The sequence below is a fragment of the Meleagris gallopavo genome, chromosome 1, assembly GCF_000146605.3.
Source record: "Meleagris gallopavo isolate NT-WF06-2002-E0010 breed Aviagen turkey brand Nicholas breeding stock chromosome 1, Turkey_5.1, whole genome shotgun sequence".
Lineage (NCBI taxonomy): Eukaryota > Metazoa > Chordata > Aves > Galliformes > Phasianidae > Meleagris > Meleagris gallopavo.
The window spans coordinates 30,877,199-30,891,973 of NC_015011.2; the positions used below are offsets into that span (position 1 = coordinate 30,877,199).

At 37.3% G+C, this 14,775-nt stretch overlaps 1 long non-coding RNA gene across 2 annotated transcripts; it reads left to right on the top strand.

Annotated features, from left to right (window-relative positions):
• The first annotated feature begins 904 nt into the window (after positions 1-904).
• Positions 905-13,241, top strand: LOC104909812. 2 transcript variants are annotated; one of them, XR_002112020.2, is made up of 6 exons: positions 905-1,503; positions 4,230-4,290; positions 4,952-5,041; positions 5,233-8,299; positions 9,236-9,359; positions 12,614-13,241. It is a non-coding gene; the product is annotated as an uncharacterized LOC104909812 (long non-coding RNA). The 2 variants fall into 2 exon arrangements; XR_792614.3 differs by having other exon boundaries at positions 5,233-9,359.
• Positions 13,242-14,775: the final 1,534 nt, after the last annotated feature.

Sequence of the window (14,775 nt, forward strand, 5' to 3'; positions counted from 1 at the left end):
TTAATTTCCAAATCAATGCCCATAAGAGAAGGACTGGACACACAGTGTCAATATCTCATCACATAGTGGTTTTGAACATGTTTAGCAGGGAGCTCAAACAATGTCCAGTGGAAATGAAGTCCAAATCAACCACAGTTGCTCCATTCTTCCTTTTCTCCTCTTCTATAATCTACCCTAGCGCCTTCTACTAATGGACAGCAGTGCAGTGTGTGTCTGTAGCTCTGCCACTCACCATGTGCAGGCAAGGTTCACTGTCTTTCCTGGTATCTGTGCTTTTCTTGTATGAAATAAATATAGCTAGGCTGAACTCAGCTGTTACTGGCAACTGAAAAACAATAGCAGCAGCCCAGCTGTTAGAGATGTTATAGTGCAGGACAGTGGGGAGTAAGGCCTCTGTAGTCTTCATATATGAGGGAGAAGAGAAGAACATTAAGAAGATCTGTGACAAGTCCCATTGCACTGTGTTTCTTCAGCGCAGCAAGGCTCCAGAGGAAAATGAAGCTGGGTCTCATTAGCCAGCATCCAACATCAATGGGGTAAAAGCTCCACAACAAATTATGCAAGCACAAACTGGTCACTTTGTATTGTTCCTTTATTCCATCGAGGATAACAATGCAGCAACAGTGTATCTGTTATGAGTAGAGTTTCAAGACTGCAACCTCCCCCACAGCTGCTAGCATTTCCAGAGGTACACCCAGGTACATCCCATGGGGACCAGCTGTAGTGGAATGTCCTTATGCTGATATTGACTGGAAAGTGGATTTCAACCACGACAACTAACTGGCATGGGGGGCTTTGGGAAGAGAGTTTAGGGGTAAGTTTAATAGTTCTTGATAATTCTGTGTGTGTGCCTGTGAAGACACACAGTTTTTATTATTAATTATTAAACTTGGGTTTGTGTTACTTCACTTAATTTAATTTACTTCACATAATTTCAAGACCCATGCTGTATATCTTGTGGGATACTGTATGCATATAGACAGCACCCCAATCCTGAACAGCCATAGCTTTGTTGCTGCTGACTCCTGAATGGATGAGGAAGCTTTGTTTCTGCTGCAGTCACATTTCAATCTGATTGTAGAGGAGACTTACTCTAAACTGATGCTCCAGATCTGTTTTGGTAAGAGTTAGTGGAAATGAAGGTGCTTAGATAGTAAGTTCTTTGAGGAGCCCAGAAGAGTTTGGTGTTTATGGTATGTATCTCTCTTCATCAAGTACCCAGCAGCAATCTATTTTAACTGAGAGCTTTAGCTACTAAATAGCAGCATCACTGTGCAGCTGCCAAAGGGAAGGTCGGTTCCAGTCCCTGCAGTGTGCCTGAAGCCTGCTTCTGTCCGATTTTCTGTCCTGCTGGCTCTGTTTCTTTGCAGGCTCAGTTGGGCACAGGCCCACTTTCCAAGGGAGGAATGGAGAATACTCCTCTGCAGCCTACCCTGGAAAATCTAGTCTTGGAATTCAGATGGGTGTATTCTATAAACTGCTGTCCTAATACAACTGCATTGGGTAATTACTGCTAATACATGTCTTCCTATAGCACAGTGACATCTACAGTCCATGTTTTAAAATGAGGAGAATGCTTTACTAGTGTCACATCTGTCATGTACTTTATGTACTGCTTAAAAAGAAGTGCCGGTGCTGCCTGCAATATCTCAGTGCTGTATTGCTCCAGGATGCAGTGTGCTCAAGTTCTGGACCAGCAGGACACAAGACAGCTCACCTATAAAATGTACAACTTGTTACTGTCTTTGTGGGTCTTGCTCATGGTTATGCCTCCCATAACAAAAACACAAGGCCTCTACGTGCCTGACTCAAGCAGTCCCTTTTCTGTGTGGACATCTTGACTTTCAGCTATTGTTAGTGTCTCAGGCATTTGTTCATGACTTCCACCACATGCTCTAAGGATATTTTGCTCCCGCTGCCCTTTCAGGCTGTCAATGGAGGCAGCCCAATTAGATGCGTTTCCCTGAGATACTTTATTATTCCAGAGAAACTTTTTCCTTCCTGTGCTCCTGGATAGGCAGCCTCTCTTTATACACCTTCTTATATTAACTTTTCCTCCCTGTATAAACTTAACTCATTGTTTTGCTTATTTACTATTAAACCATCAGCCTTAGATTTTCCCCTAAGTTGTTTGGAGCAATCTGCCATGCTTTTTGCTATTTATAGCTATGTAAACTTTGGCACATTGAACTGTTTAAAATATAGAGAAATGTTGTGGTTTTTGATGAAACACCTGGATCTGAACCAAGTCAGACCATAGTCTGAGACACAGACATTGACTATGTCCAAACAGTTATATGTGGGAGATCTCGAAAGATCCTAAGATCCTTCTTGGATGCACTTCCAGCTTAGGTCTGACCTTGTATCAGACTGAGGACAGGAAATTCAATATTTTCCTTTCCACCATCCAAAGATTTGTTTCTGTCAGGTCCCCAGTCTGAACATCAGGGAAATAGATACAGAGCTCAAGAATTTCCACAGACTGTATTTGCTATTCAGCTGAGATGCAGACACTGTCTCCCAAAGGAGGTGCTGAATGAAAACAAGTATGATCTGTTGTTGTCTTAAGCCATCCATCAGACACATGCTGATGTATCAGGAATGGAAAAAACATGGAAACTGATAATCTATCCCTGCATTTCTGTCTCAGTCAAAAGCTGAAAAGGTTCCATTTTTGTATATTTGATCAGACCTAATTCCAGTAACTGACTAGGCGGAATTTAGCTGTTTGTGTCCAAAATGTGTGCTGACACTGCTCAGCTGCTGCTTGTCTTCCTGAAGTGAGTAATTTCCAAGAGCACCTCATATTTTGTCTCAAAGGTCTGGAATAATACCTTAGCACATTCCTGAATCATCTTCCTGAATGGCATGAGGAATCTGGCATCTAAATCTGATCTAAGGTCAATCAGGAGTCAGAAAGTAGGTGTTCCTCTGCCTCAGTTCTGCACAGATTCTCAAGCAGTGGGCACCTTTAATGTGGACCCACCTTTCCCCTACCATTAAAATAGTTGGAATATTGATGGAGATGGAAAAATACTGTTTGCATTAAAATTTTTGTTCTATTTTTGAGGTAGCTAACAGATACAATTCAGATTGCTTAGGGGCCTAACCTTGTGATTTTTTTATTTCATCAGTGAACAAGTTGCCTTTGGGTTGCAATTCAGTTAAGATAGTATGTCTCTTCCCTCTTGTCCTTCATACTGTGATATCCCCAAGCCACTTTCCTTGTGGCTTTAAGTTGTGAGAAGCTTTATTAATAGCATAGGCTGGACTGTTCCACATCTAGTGTTTTTGCCCTCCATAAGACATCTTCAAACCCTTTCCTAACCTGGTTGGACCTTTAATCTTCTCTGGCTCTCCTCTTTGATAGAAATGAGACCTTGTGATCTTTTCTATGCTCTCCATTCTGAATTGTTATCTTGCATCATCTTCCAACATCTCTTTGTCTTGACTTACAGAGTTTACAATGGAACATATGTTCTTGTAGACTGTGATTTTTTTTTGCCTTGGGCCTATTTTTATGCTCTCTTGTATAGCAACTAAGAGATTTTTACAGGTCCATCTGGTAGCTTTTGAGAGCATGCGGATTTTATTGCTGAGACTTAGTTCCCCTCCTAAGGGCAAAGATGGTTCTTTCATTTTGGAGCACTCCTAAACTATGGTTTCAATTTCCTTTTGTGTTTGAGCTTTACAGATTTTGTCTACTTTTAGGAGATACAGGGTCTTCAGGCTCGCTTGCTGCCTTCTGCCAACACATTCGCACAGCAGGGCCTCCTCTCCAATGCACAGCTATGACTGTGGCCCCTTCTGAGTCACCTACCTGCCCATCAGAGGCAGAAGGGCTTACAGGACACATTGGGTGATGCACACCAGGAGGTTTTTGGGCAAGTGGCTATGGCAGGTCCACAGAGAGGCAGGGAATGAAGCTGACCTGAATCCTGTTAGCCTTCAGCCTCTCAGGATAGAGCACGACTCTTGCAGAACATGTTAACAGACTATTTAAGACTTTTGATGTTTGGAATGTTTCATTCCTTTCTAGAGCAGTAAAATATTTCCGTCCTGAAGAGGGATTTGGTGTGTGTTAGTTTTTGTTGTTTTGATTTTCTGTTATTTTTTGTTTGTTTCTTTGTTTGCAAAGATTTTTGTTCTGCTGTGTCTTCATACTCAAACAATGCCTGGTTTGCCATATCCTGAATCACTGCTACATATTTCTTCTTACACTTCCTCAGAAAGGCGTTGGAATAGCTCCAGCATGATATACGGGATGTGGAAATACTCAGCATAAAAAATGTAAGCATTTACATAAGAACCTGTATTTTTTTTGCAAAGATCTTCAGTAATCATTGCAATAAACACAAAAGGCAGGGGAAAAGGAAAATTAATCAGAATTATTTACAGATTTGTCAGGGAGAACTGCTTCTCCCTGATTGTTATAAAGTGCAGAAATTTTCTTGCTGAAATTTTATTATCTGAGTAGTTAAGAATCTGGAGGGAGGTGACTTGAGGACTGTCATTAATAAAAATCAATACATAGCAAGTTATATGAAATATTAAGTCTGTTGCAATGTTTGTTTAATCACAAAACATAAAATGATCAAAGACATGATAAAATAAAGCAGAGTGATGGTAAGCTTTGTTTTATCTCCTATAAAGGAGGTGAAATAGTAAAGACAAAAAGCCATAATCTTGCTTAAAGGCAGTAAGCATGCTGCTGGGAGCAAGGAGACCAGTAAATCCTGGACGCTGTACTCAAGTTCCCCACATTCATTTTAATGAATATTTACCAGATTTGGAGATAGGTGTGATTTGAACCTCAGAGGATAAATCTATAAAACCCTTGGAGGCCACAAGTCATAGAGTTAGGAAGAATTTGGTAAGAGAACGTGTGCTTCCTTTTTTTTAGCCTAACTGTACAAAACTCATTGAGGTTAATATGTGTCATTTCCCTTAGGAGATGAGTTGGCTGGCTATGTGATCTTGAAGAAGATCAAGAATTTGGCAGTAGGAAGCCTGATTATTTCTATACAGTGCTATAGGAAAGGTAATCTCTTATTGCAAGTGATATCATAATAAAATGGATTTTTTGCAGATTCCCCAGACGAACTGCCAGCAGCTTATGTCCTGGTCTTTATTAGTTTGAAGCAGTCACTGTAATTTCTGCTATTTGCCCAATTAGATTTTGTATTGAATGTCAACAATCAAAATGTCATTCACATCTTGTTCTTCCAACAGACTTGTTCAGAAGACAAGAATGGCCAGGAGGCAGGGCAAGGCTGAAGGAAGCGCAACCTAGAGTCCGAAATAGTGACTTGGTCATTACAGACAGCTGACAAGAGAAGGGTCTTGTTTCTTGGACTTAGACATGAAGATTGTCTTGTCTGACTATACATGTGGTAGGCCAGAGAGTGGAATATAAATATATCTGAGATGAAATTGCTGAACTTCAAAAACATTTTTTTTTTTCCCTGTAAACTCCTAGTAAAGATGTGTCTTTGAAATTCATTACTTTTTCATAAATATGTCTTAAATGGAATAAAAAAATCTAAACAAGTGCTGGATTTTTAATTTGACAGCATTTGAAAAGTTTCAAAAATGATAGGAAATTTCCAGCCAATTAAGGCTCAGTTTGCAGTTTGTTTTTAAATTAGTTGAAAGATTGGTACTCTGACATCTTAGAATTACAACCCTAACGTGAAGAGTTACGACAGCTTCCAGATGAGGGACAATCATATGCATAAATTGTTTTAAATAAATCATTCTAATTGACTTTCTCTCATGGTTACTTTTGGTAGGGTGGGGTGTATTGTCACATTACAGTTTTAACTGAAGTTTTGCATTAATATGAATTTCTAATTGTGAAGAATAAATGCACAAGAAAAGAGTAATCAAATTTTTTATAGGTCATGCTAATTGCAGAGAAGAAGAAATTAGTGAGACATTCATTCAAGAGATCTCATGCAAACATGACTGATCATTAATCAATTTGAAAAGAAATTATTCGTAAAAGTGATATATGAAGAATTTAGAGTAGAACACTGTTTTGTTAAGAGGAAGTGAAGAGTAGAACAGAATTATTTCTTTCTCTCTTTCCTATCACGATTATGCTCCAGATTTTTTTTTGCCCTCCTTGGTGGATGTGGCTTGTCACAACCACCTGTGCCTTCCAGTTTTCATCTTCCAAGCAAAAACAAGATAATCCAAACCCTTTCCCTTTGGAGGTATCATTAGACTTTGTCCTTTTTAGAATTAGAAAGTACTTACAATACATGTAAATCTTTCTTAAAGAGGTTTAATATTGTCTAGTTTTAGTTCTGATAAACCCATACTTTTAATTTCATCACTGGTTAGAATTGTTAAGTACTAGGTAAGAACTAAATACTATGTTTCTTTTAGCATGATATTAGGAAAGATTTTGGCAGGTCAGAAGGAGAAGAAGTTGCACCATATTTAGACATTTGGTTGACATTCTTTTGGTCCTACACACCCAGTAAAATGTCATGGATTTACCTGTTGTGTAAAATTCATTTTTTTTCTTTTTTTTCCCTCTCTTTCCAAAGCATGTCTGTACTTGTTCGGCATCTGACATCCTAGTAGAAGAGTTTTTATCTAATTCTAATTTTTCTTTCTCTTAGCTAATATGGATACACACAAAGAAAATTTAGCCAGATTATTTTGCAAAAGAAATATTTACCTTGAGTCATGCCACTGCAAAATTTTACTTCAGGATACTTGTAGAGACCTTTGAATATCACAATGTTGTGATATTCACAACACTTTTCTTTGTGAAATGAGACACCAGAATTACTCACCAATCTGTGTTATTACCCAATACTGCCACTGTTTTATCTACTTTAAAGGATAGGAAACTGAAAATCTATCTGTTACTAACACAAACTTATATCCTTATCTGTTGTAGAAAACCTTGTTGAATGCTGTCGGTAGCTTTTCTGAAATGGGAGATGGGTGTTCACAAAGTGCTGGCGCTTTTTCCTCACATCTCACTGTTTTTCCCTGTTTTCATTGCAGCACTTGACTCCTACGCTGTTTTCTTGTCTTCCTGCAGATTTCCATACTCAGCTGGCAGACATCAGTGTAATCCACAATGACTAATTACTTTCCCAATAAATCCAAACATTCTGATCTCTTATGTCCTTGAATTTAACTTTAGGTCTAAAGATTGGGTTTCTTTATCATTGCATAGGAAAGAAAACTGTGGGAAGGGCAAAAGTTTAAAATTCTGAGATCAAACACCTCTGAAATCTGTTCTGACTTTCATTTTTCTTATGCTTACTTCAGAGAAAGAAGTTAATAAAGAACTAAAATTGGGAGGCACTTTTGGAAATGTAAATGCAAACTGGAGAATTCCAACATTTACTTGTCTGAACAAACATAAACATCTTGAGGTGGTATAGCAGAAGTGAAGTTGTTTTATAACAGAAAATGGAAAATTAGTAGAAGATACTGTAGAAAAAAGAGTGAGTTTTCATTCAATTTTGGCCAAATATTGACAAGTCTTTTACCAGCAAAAATGACGGTGATGGTTTTTCTTTCTAATAACTGTGTGGAAAAATGAAAGTGGTCAGTCTGAAACAGAACTATATGTTTTCCTCTGAAGTAGTTTCTCTGCTAAGTTCAGGTATTTAATGAATAAATTCAAGAGATCTTACAAAAGTGCTGAGTGAGAGTTAAATGGCAGAAATGTATTGTGCTTTGGAGCTCGGTGAAAATTCTGATGTTAAAATAACCATGTGTTTGGGCAGAAGTCCTAGAATTCAAACATAGGAACGTTGTGGTCATAGGCTTGGGTCAATTGTAAATTCAACCTAAATACAAGTACAGATATAGCTTAGATGACTAAAATTAAATTCTTGAAATAAAGTTATGACATGAAAGTAAATTATGTGCATTATTTACACTTAATCTCCCTAGCTCTTGCAAACCAGTGATAGACTTAAACTAAATTTATTGAAGATAAAAAGACAATTTTTTCTCATCTTTGAATTTTCTAAGAGTTAGTTCTAGGTAATTAAGGTTTGTTAAGATTAAGAGTGAAATAATATTTCATTTTATTTTTAATTTTGGTTAATTTTAAATTATGTGTTTTTATCTAATTCTGTACTAATAAGTGAACCATATGACATCTTCAACAATCATATTGAAAATTTAGGTCAAGGTCTTGCTTTATATCTGCGAACTTAATTTTGAGCTGGAACTCTGAAGCAATGTTTAAAGAGTATGTATGACACAACAGGAAACATCTGTGAAAACAGAAATGGATTGTGAGACTTGTTGATACAAGGTGAGTTTCATCCTACTGACTTAGTTTCACACAATGTTTTTTCATTCAGGGTCAGTTTCTGAAATTTAAGCTGATACAGAAGTTTCTTCGTGAAGAGTCAGTTAAATAGTTAAGACTACTTAAGTCCATTCAGGATCAATGAATGTATAAGAGTTTAAGCTTTGAGTTGGGACAGTGAAAATGTTGAATGATAAAGCTGCATGAGTGAACAGAATAATAAGAGTAGTTAAAAGTAGGAAGAGATTTTTTTCTGTTAATGCAGGTTAGGATTTTCAAGAGGAGGGTTTAGCTAAAGAAGAGATAGTTAGAGTCCTCTTTCTTCTTCATTATTTTTGACAGTAAAACTTATATGTCAGTAGTTTTTAGCTAGGAAACAGCTTTATCTCTCAAATGTTTAAATTGTTTTCCACTCCCTTTCCAAATAGTTACTTTTACACTGGTAGACTGAAGGGTTAGGTAGAGAAAAGGAGTCTGAATATTATAAGAACACATTACTAACATAAGCTGAGAGTTAGCATTTGAATTTTATTCCTGCACTGATGGGTGGTGACAGTGAGGAAAGTGAGTAATAGTAACTAGGGTCATTCTAAGGCAGACATTCCTCAAATCCAAGTAATGAATCAGCCTAGCTCTGCTTGTCTACTCTCTCCTTTTTGATCCCAATTAGAGCATATTATCACTCAGAAGCCACAGTAGATTTAGAAGGTTCATGTGATTAAATTAGAGGAGGTAGAACTTAGTTCTTGAAGTCAGGTAAGAAGATATTTCAGTGCTGGATATAATAAAGACATTGAGTGATCCTCCACTCCAGATCCTTCACTCCAAATGGTTTGACTTACTGAAGTCTTGTTGCTGGAAGCATCATCACAAAATGTTTAGGGAAGAAAATTGCTGTAGAGGGTCACTGAGAGACATTGCTCTTCTATTGTCCCTCAGGTAATCCCAAATCCATGAAAACTCCTTTGCACTGATCACCACAATGCCAGAGCAACTGGAAACATGGAGAGCAGAACCATATGATACAGAAGTTTGTTCATCAGTGGATCATGGGATTTTTGGAGTAAGTTATTGAAACAAGGATCTCCATCATATTGATTCTTTGTTTCCAAAGCAATAAAGGTCTGCTACTTAAAAAAGAGAACATATTTTTTCTTCACATTTTCCCCTTACCTGCTACAATTTTCTTGATTCCTAATTAAAAAATAACAATGAAACCACCTCATTTTGAATTCTTTTATAATCCATAACAAAGGGAACTTTTATATAATTTTATTCCATATAGGAAATAGTTACCATTTCAGTTTCAAAAGTCATTCACCAAGGAAAACACACCACATATTGGCATGATTGCCTACCACGTCCTGGTGAGATTCTTCTCCTTAGTTCTGTTTTATTTAGCTTTAATATCAGTCTTCTTTAGTAATAGAACAATATGATTGCTTGCAGATGAACATAGGGATAGCTGGAAACTCTATTTTGTTTTTCAATAAAAAGAATTTCTGATAGTGTGCCTGCTGGGGACAAAAGAACAGCCAATGGTTTTAACTCTGGGCTGTCCTATGATGTAGGTTAGAGCTTTTCTAAAGGCTCATAGCTTGCATTTTGGGAGTCTGGAGATCTCCTGCTGCAGAGACAAGAGCGAGAAATTCCTTGGAGAATGGATTTGCAGCTCTTCATGCCTGAGAGCAGGGAAGCTTAAAGCTCTGCAAGGGAGTGAGAGCTCCAGCAGAGAGAATTCAGCAGAACTAAGACTGGTAGCCCAGAAAGCCCTAATTAAGAACTTGGAACAGGCAAATTAATGGTAGAATTTTAGTGTTTATAGATCATAAGATAATTTAGGCTGGAAAAGACCTCAGGAAGTCACTAATCCAACTTCCTTTTCAAAGCATTGTCACCTCTGAGCTGTGACTAGCTTGCTCTTGGATTTTATCCAGTCTGATTTTGAAAATCTCCAACGATGGAAAGCATAACCAACCTGCTCCAATGATGTTCTTGTGGGGAAAAAGTTATTCCTTGTACTGAGTAAGAACCTTCAATGGCAGACACACATTTATATTCTTGATGACCATTGGGATAAATCTGCCACAGATAGTGGTGGATTTCTCATTTCTTATTACCTTCAGGACTGGATGGTTTCCTGGGGAACAAAAAAGGCTTTCGAGAAGGATAAGTTATTATTTCTGCATATCTAACAGTCCCTTGTGGCCTTATTTTAACAACTAGATGAAGAGACATGCTATCATCTAGTCGGAGGAGCTGAATGAGGTTTTTCAAAGAATAACATAAATTTGATTTCCTCCACATATCTTCTAAGTTAAATTGCTAAAATTATCTTACAGCATATGAACTTACATAAACTGAAAACTCAGTCTGAGGGATGGGTGCATTTCCTAATCTAAGTCTTTTGAACTTTGATACTTCTGAGACATTCCCATGCCATTTAATAAACAGATGACTTAAAACAGAGCAAGAATATTCTCAGGAGCACATTAATAATACAGTTCATACTTGTGAAAGGCCATTAGAAGAAAATGTATTTCATGTGCTTGTGAAACATATTTTTCCTGCCAGCAAAAAAAATAAAACAACCCAAACCAACAAAAAACAGAGATGTTTAAAAAATTTTAGTTGCAGAGTAACAGATATATAGGAAAAAGCAGGGCTGTAGTAAAGTTACACATCATTTTGGCCTCTTCTATTGTTTTGTATGCTATTCTTTCTCCTCCTTAGCAAAAATTATCAGCTTGCTGAGGTCAGATAGTCCCTTTTTGACTTTATGTGGAACGTGTGTATTGTAATAAGAGCTTCTATACCTGATTTGGATTTTTCAGAGACCAACTAGCAAGGGGGAAAATCTAGCACTGTGTGATAAAAAAGTGATATTGCTGCTGGAGAGAAACACCTCCCCCTATGAAGACAGGTTGACAGAGCTGGGGCTGTTCAGTCTGGAGAAGAGAAAGCTTGGGGGGACAGAGACCTGAGAGTGAAACAATTGCTCAGTGGCTGATCCAACCTGATCTTGAATGTCCCCATGGAAGAGACACCTCTCTGGGCAATCAGATCTAGCTATAGATGTCCCTGTTCATTGCAGAGCGGTTAGGCTAGATGACCTTTAAGGGTCCCTTCCAACTCAGATGATTCTATTACTCTATGAAAAATCTCCCACAGATTTTAATTCATCTGGTATAAGAATTTAAGATCCAAGGTGTAATTGCCATCTTGGTCACGGTAGCATCCTGCTCCCACTTTGGGTGCCGTAGAGTTATATTTTCAGACTTTGTTTTAAAGTTCAGATAATGTTTAATCACACAATACAAATCTGAACTGAGTGAAAATTTAGAAAAAAAGAAATCTTGTGTAATGCCTGAACAGTTATAAAAAGGCTTTGTCCAAAGAAAAAAAAAGAAAGCTTGAATCTGAATCCTGTCCAAGGATTGTCTTTATGTAAAGAAATGAATGAGTGGTAGGGTGGAGATAAAAATACAGATAAAGAGAAAACAAACAATTGTTTGCAGCAGAATAAAAGAGAAAGATCTATTTTGAATGTGCTTATATGGGCAGCTACAACCTGGCAGCAGCACTGGTGATGTTTCCACCATTACACAGAAGCTCTGCAGACCTTCTCCTCACCACCACATTTCTTGTTGTTGTCCCTGTTGTGATATTTTCCTTCTTCAAGGAAATCTGCAATGCCTGCTTTTTAGTGGATCACCAGTGAAAGCCATACATAAATGTGACTGACAGTAAAAGTGGACAAAACAGGGAGAGCTTTAGAATTTCTTATCAAGGACTGGGCTCAGGAATTCCTTATCAAGGACTCAGCATGAAACAGAAAAATGATTACTTCAAATAATTTCTTACTTGTAGTTAAAGGCCTTCAAAGTTGATCCCTACTAATATCTTTTTTTCTGTGCTTTATGGATTTTCATTTTTCCTTTAAAGATCACCACAGTTATTACCTTTTGTGACTGAGAAAAAGAAAAAACAACACCCAAACTTTTTTTCTTCCTTGAAACTGTAAAAAAACCTTCAAAAACATCACAAATTTTATTTTTTTCAGTGCTAACTTTTAACTTTGCTCAGTAACAAAGCAGATACGTTCCATTGAAGTTGCCACTGTACTTAAGAATACTTAGTTTTAGTTTGAGAAAGACACTGATCTTAAGTATCTAAGCACAACAAAACACGATCTATATTTTTAGTGAACACTGTATATAGTAATTCTGAATAACAACTATCCCAGGGAAAATAAGTAACTCAATAACTTAACTTCTGTTTTTCATAGAACTTTTTTGATGAATATATTTTCCACAGGAATGAGACTACAGCTATGTTGCTGTGAACAGGCAGAAACAGTATTGATTTTGTCTTCCCCGTGCTCCAAGGCAGCCAGGCAGCTTTGGAACTGGAACCACAAGGAATTGCAAGACTGAATTTAGGCTTCTGACCTTGCATATCAAGGCACCTGGGTGGGCTCTTGCAGAAATATGAAAGTTAGATGTGCTTGCATATAAACAGTGTCACTCCAAACAGAAGAACTGGAGATCCATCACAAGTATATGATGGTTGTGTGGTGTGTTAAAGAGAAAGTAACTGCACTTAAAAATCTAGAGACAATGAAATAAGCATTTATTTGCCTGGACAGTCCCATGGAAATCAGAAATTTCCACAATATATTTTAGCAGTGTAGTTCAGTATTTTGGAAAGCAACTTCATGCTGGTATGTTAGAAGGTTTGGTAAGTTTTAAAGAACACTTTTACATTGTCTTTGCTAGTCGTATCAGATGGTGATTGGATTTTGAAGATTAAACAGAGAGACTAGTGAAGCTGTATTTTGAATAAGGCTGTAAAATTTTAGTGTTCCCTGTTATGGTTTGAGCAGGTGTTTAGAGGAATAATGACATGCATCTTTATGGTCCTGATGCAAATATTCTAAGTAATAAACTGACCAAAAAGTTGTGCTTTCTTCTTTTTTTTTTTAAACTGATAACAGTAAACAGTTTTGGTTGAGTCTGTGGTGCTGGGGGACTCCTTTCACACTATTTTGAAATATAAAAACACCAATGAAAATGAAAATAGAATATGAAAAAGAGTGACATTTATGTTATAGCTCCTTTTAGCCCAGAAAGTGTTAGGAGAGTTAGAACGTGATATTTTCTTCCTTCAAGAAAAGATGAATGGAAGGGTAAGAAAAAGCCTCATATGAACTTTATGTGAAGATGTACTATTATTCACTGGGACTATGTGAGAAGTACTTCGCTCTTATTCTGTTAAGACCAAATTTATCCCATGGCTGCCCTTTTAAGCCTTGATATTATTTATGCATGATAGTATGTATAAACTATGAAGTCCAATACTCCTTACAGTCATGGTAAAACTTTTTTGCGGATGGAAAATGAAGCATGCCACGGCACTGTGCCTACAGTCTGGCAATGGACATTGATGTAATAGCATGTATAGAAATGCTGCAAACATCACAGATATTTTTCAAGGCTTTCTGTGACATAGTTTTGGGTGAAGATTTCCATTTTCATATAAAGATTGAAAATAAAAGTAAACTTATTTCACAAATTCTGTAAGAATATTAAATAGCTAGCTTGGGGCAGCCAGATGGCAACTTAGCTTCTCTACAGACTACCTAATTATTTTTTGCTTCAGAAGTTTCCAGACATTATCTAAGTGCTATGGATTCAAATTCATTCTTCTAAGAAATAATTCTTGAGAAATAAGGATCTAACTATCTTATCTACTTTTCAACCAGTTTGAAGTCTTTCTAACATTTTAAAAACATGTGATTCAGTACTGTATTAGAAAATGTGTAGCGTTCACCAAAACCTTTCCAAAATGGTTACGACTCAGAAAGAGGTCCTTTTTGTTGCACCAGAGTGGATATAATTTCTCTCTGGATCTAAATCTTCTCTATGGAAGACTTAGAAGTTCATATTCAAAAAGCTACTGCTTACGCTGGGCCTGTTGAGCTGCAGACAGCAGCTCCTCTACAGCTGTTTTCCCCTAGAGAGAAGAAGAGTTTGGGAATTGAGGGGTCCTGAGCTCTGGTCTGGAAGGCACAATGCTGATAAATAGCACAAAGACTGTTCCTATTTAAAAAAAAAAAATACCACAGAAATAAGAAAACAACTTCAACCATACAAAGCTAATCTCCCTACCCTTTATCCATGGCCAGCACAAGCCCAGTTTAGGGACCCAAAAAGTATAGCCATATCGATATTTCAACTTAGCCTCTGTAGAATTATATTCCTTTGTTGGCTCTGGAAGAAACTTCCTTTAGAGCTAAAATTAACCTCAGAGTATCTTGTACACACCCTATCTAGTGGAGAAAATTGGTAGTTGACAGGATGACAGGAGATAGGAAGAACTCCAGAAGGAAGCGGTTGTCCTATGCCCCAGCATTGCAGTGTGGGAAACCTGTATGGCTTTCCACTCCTGCACCATCATAGCTTAAAATGGTGTTTTTT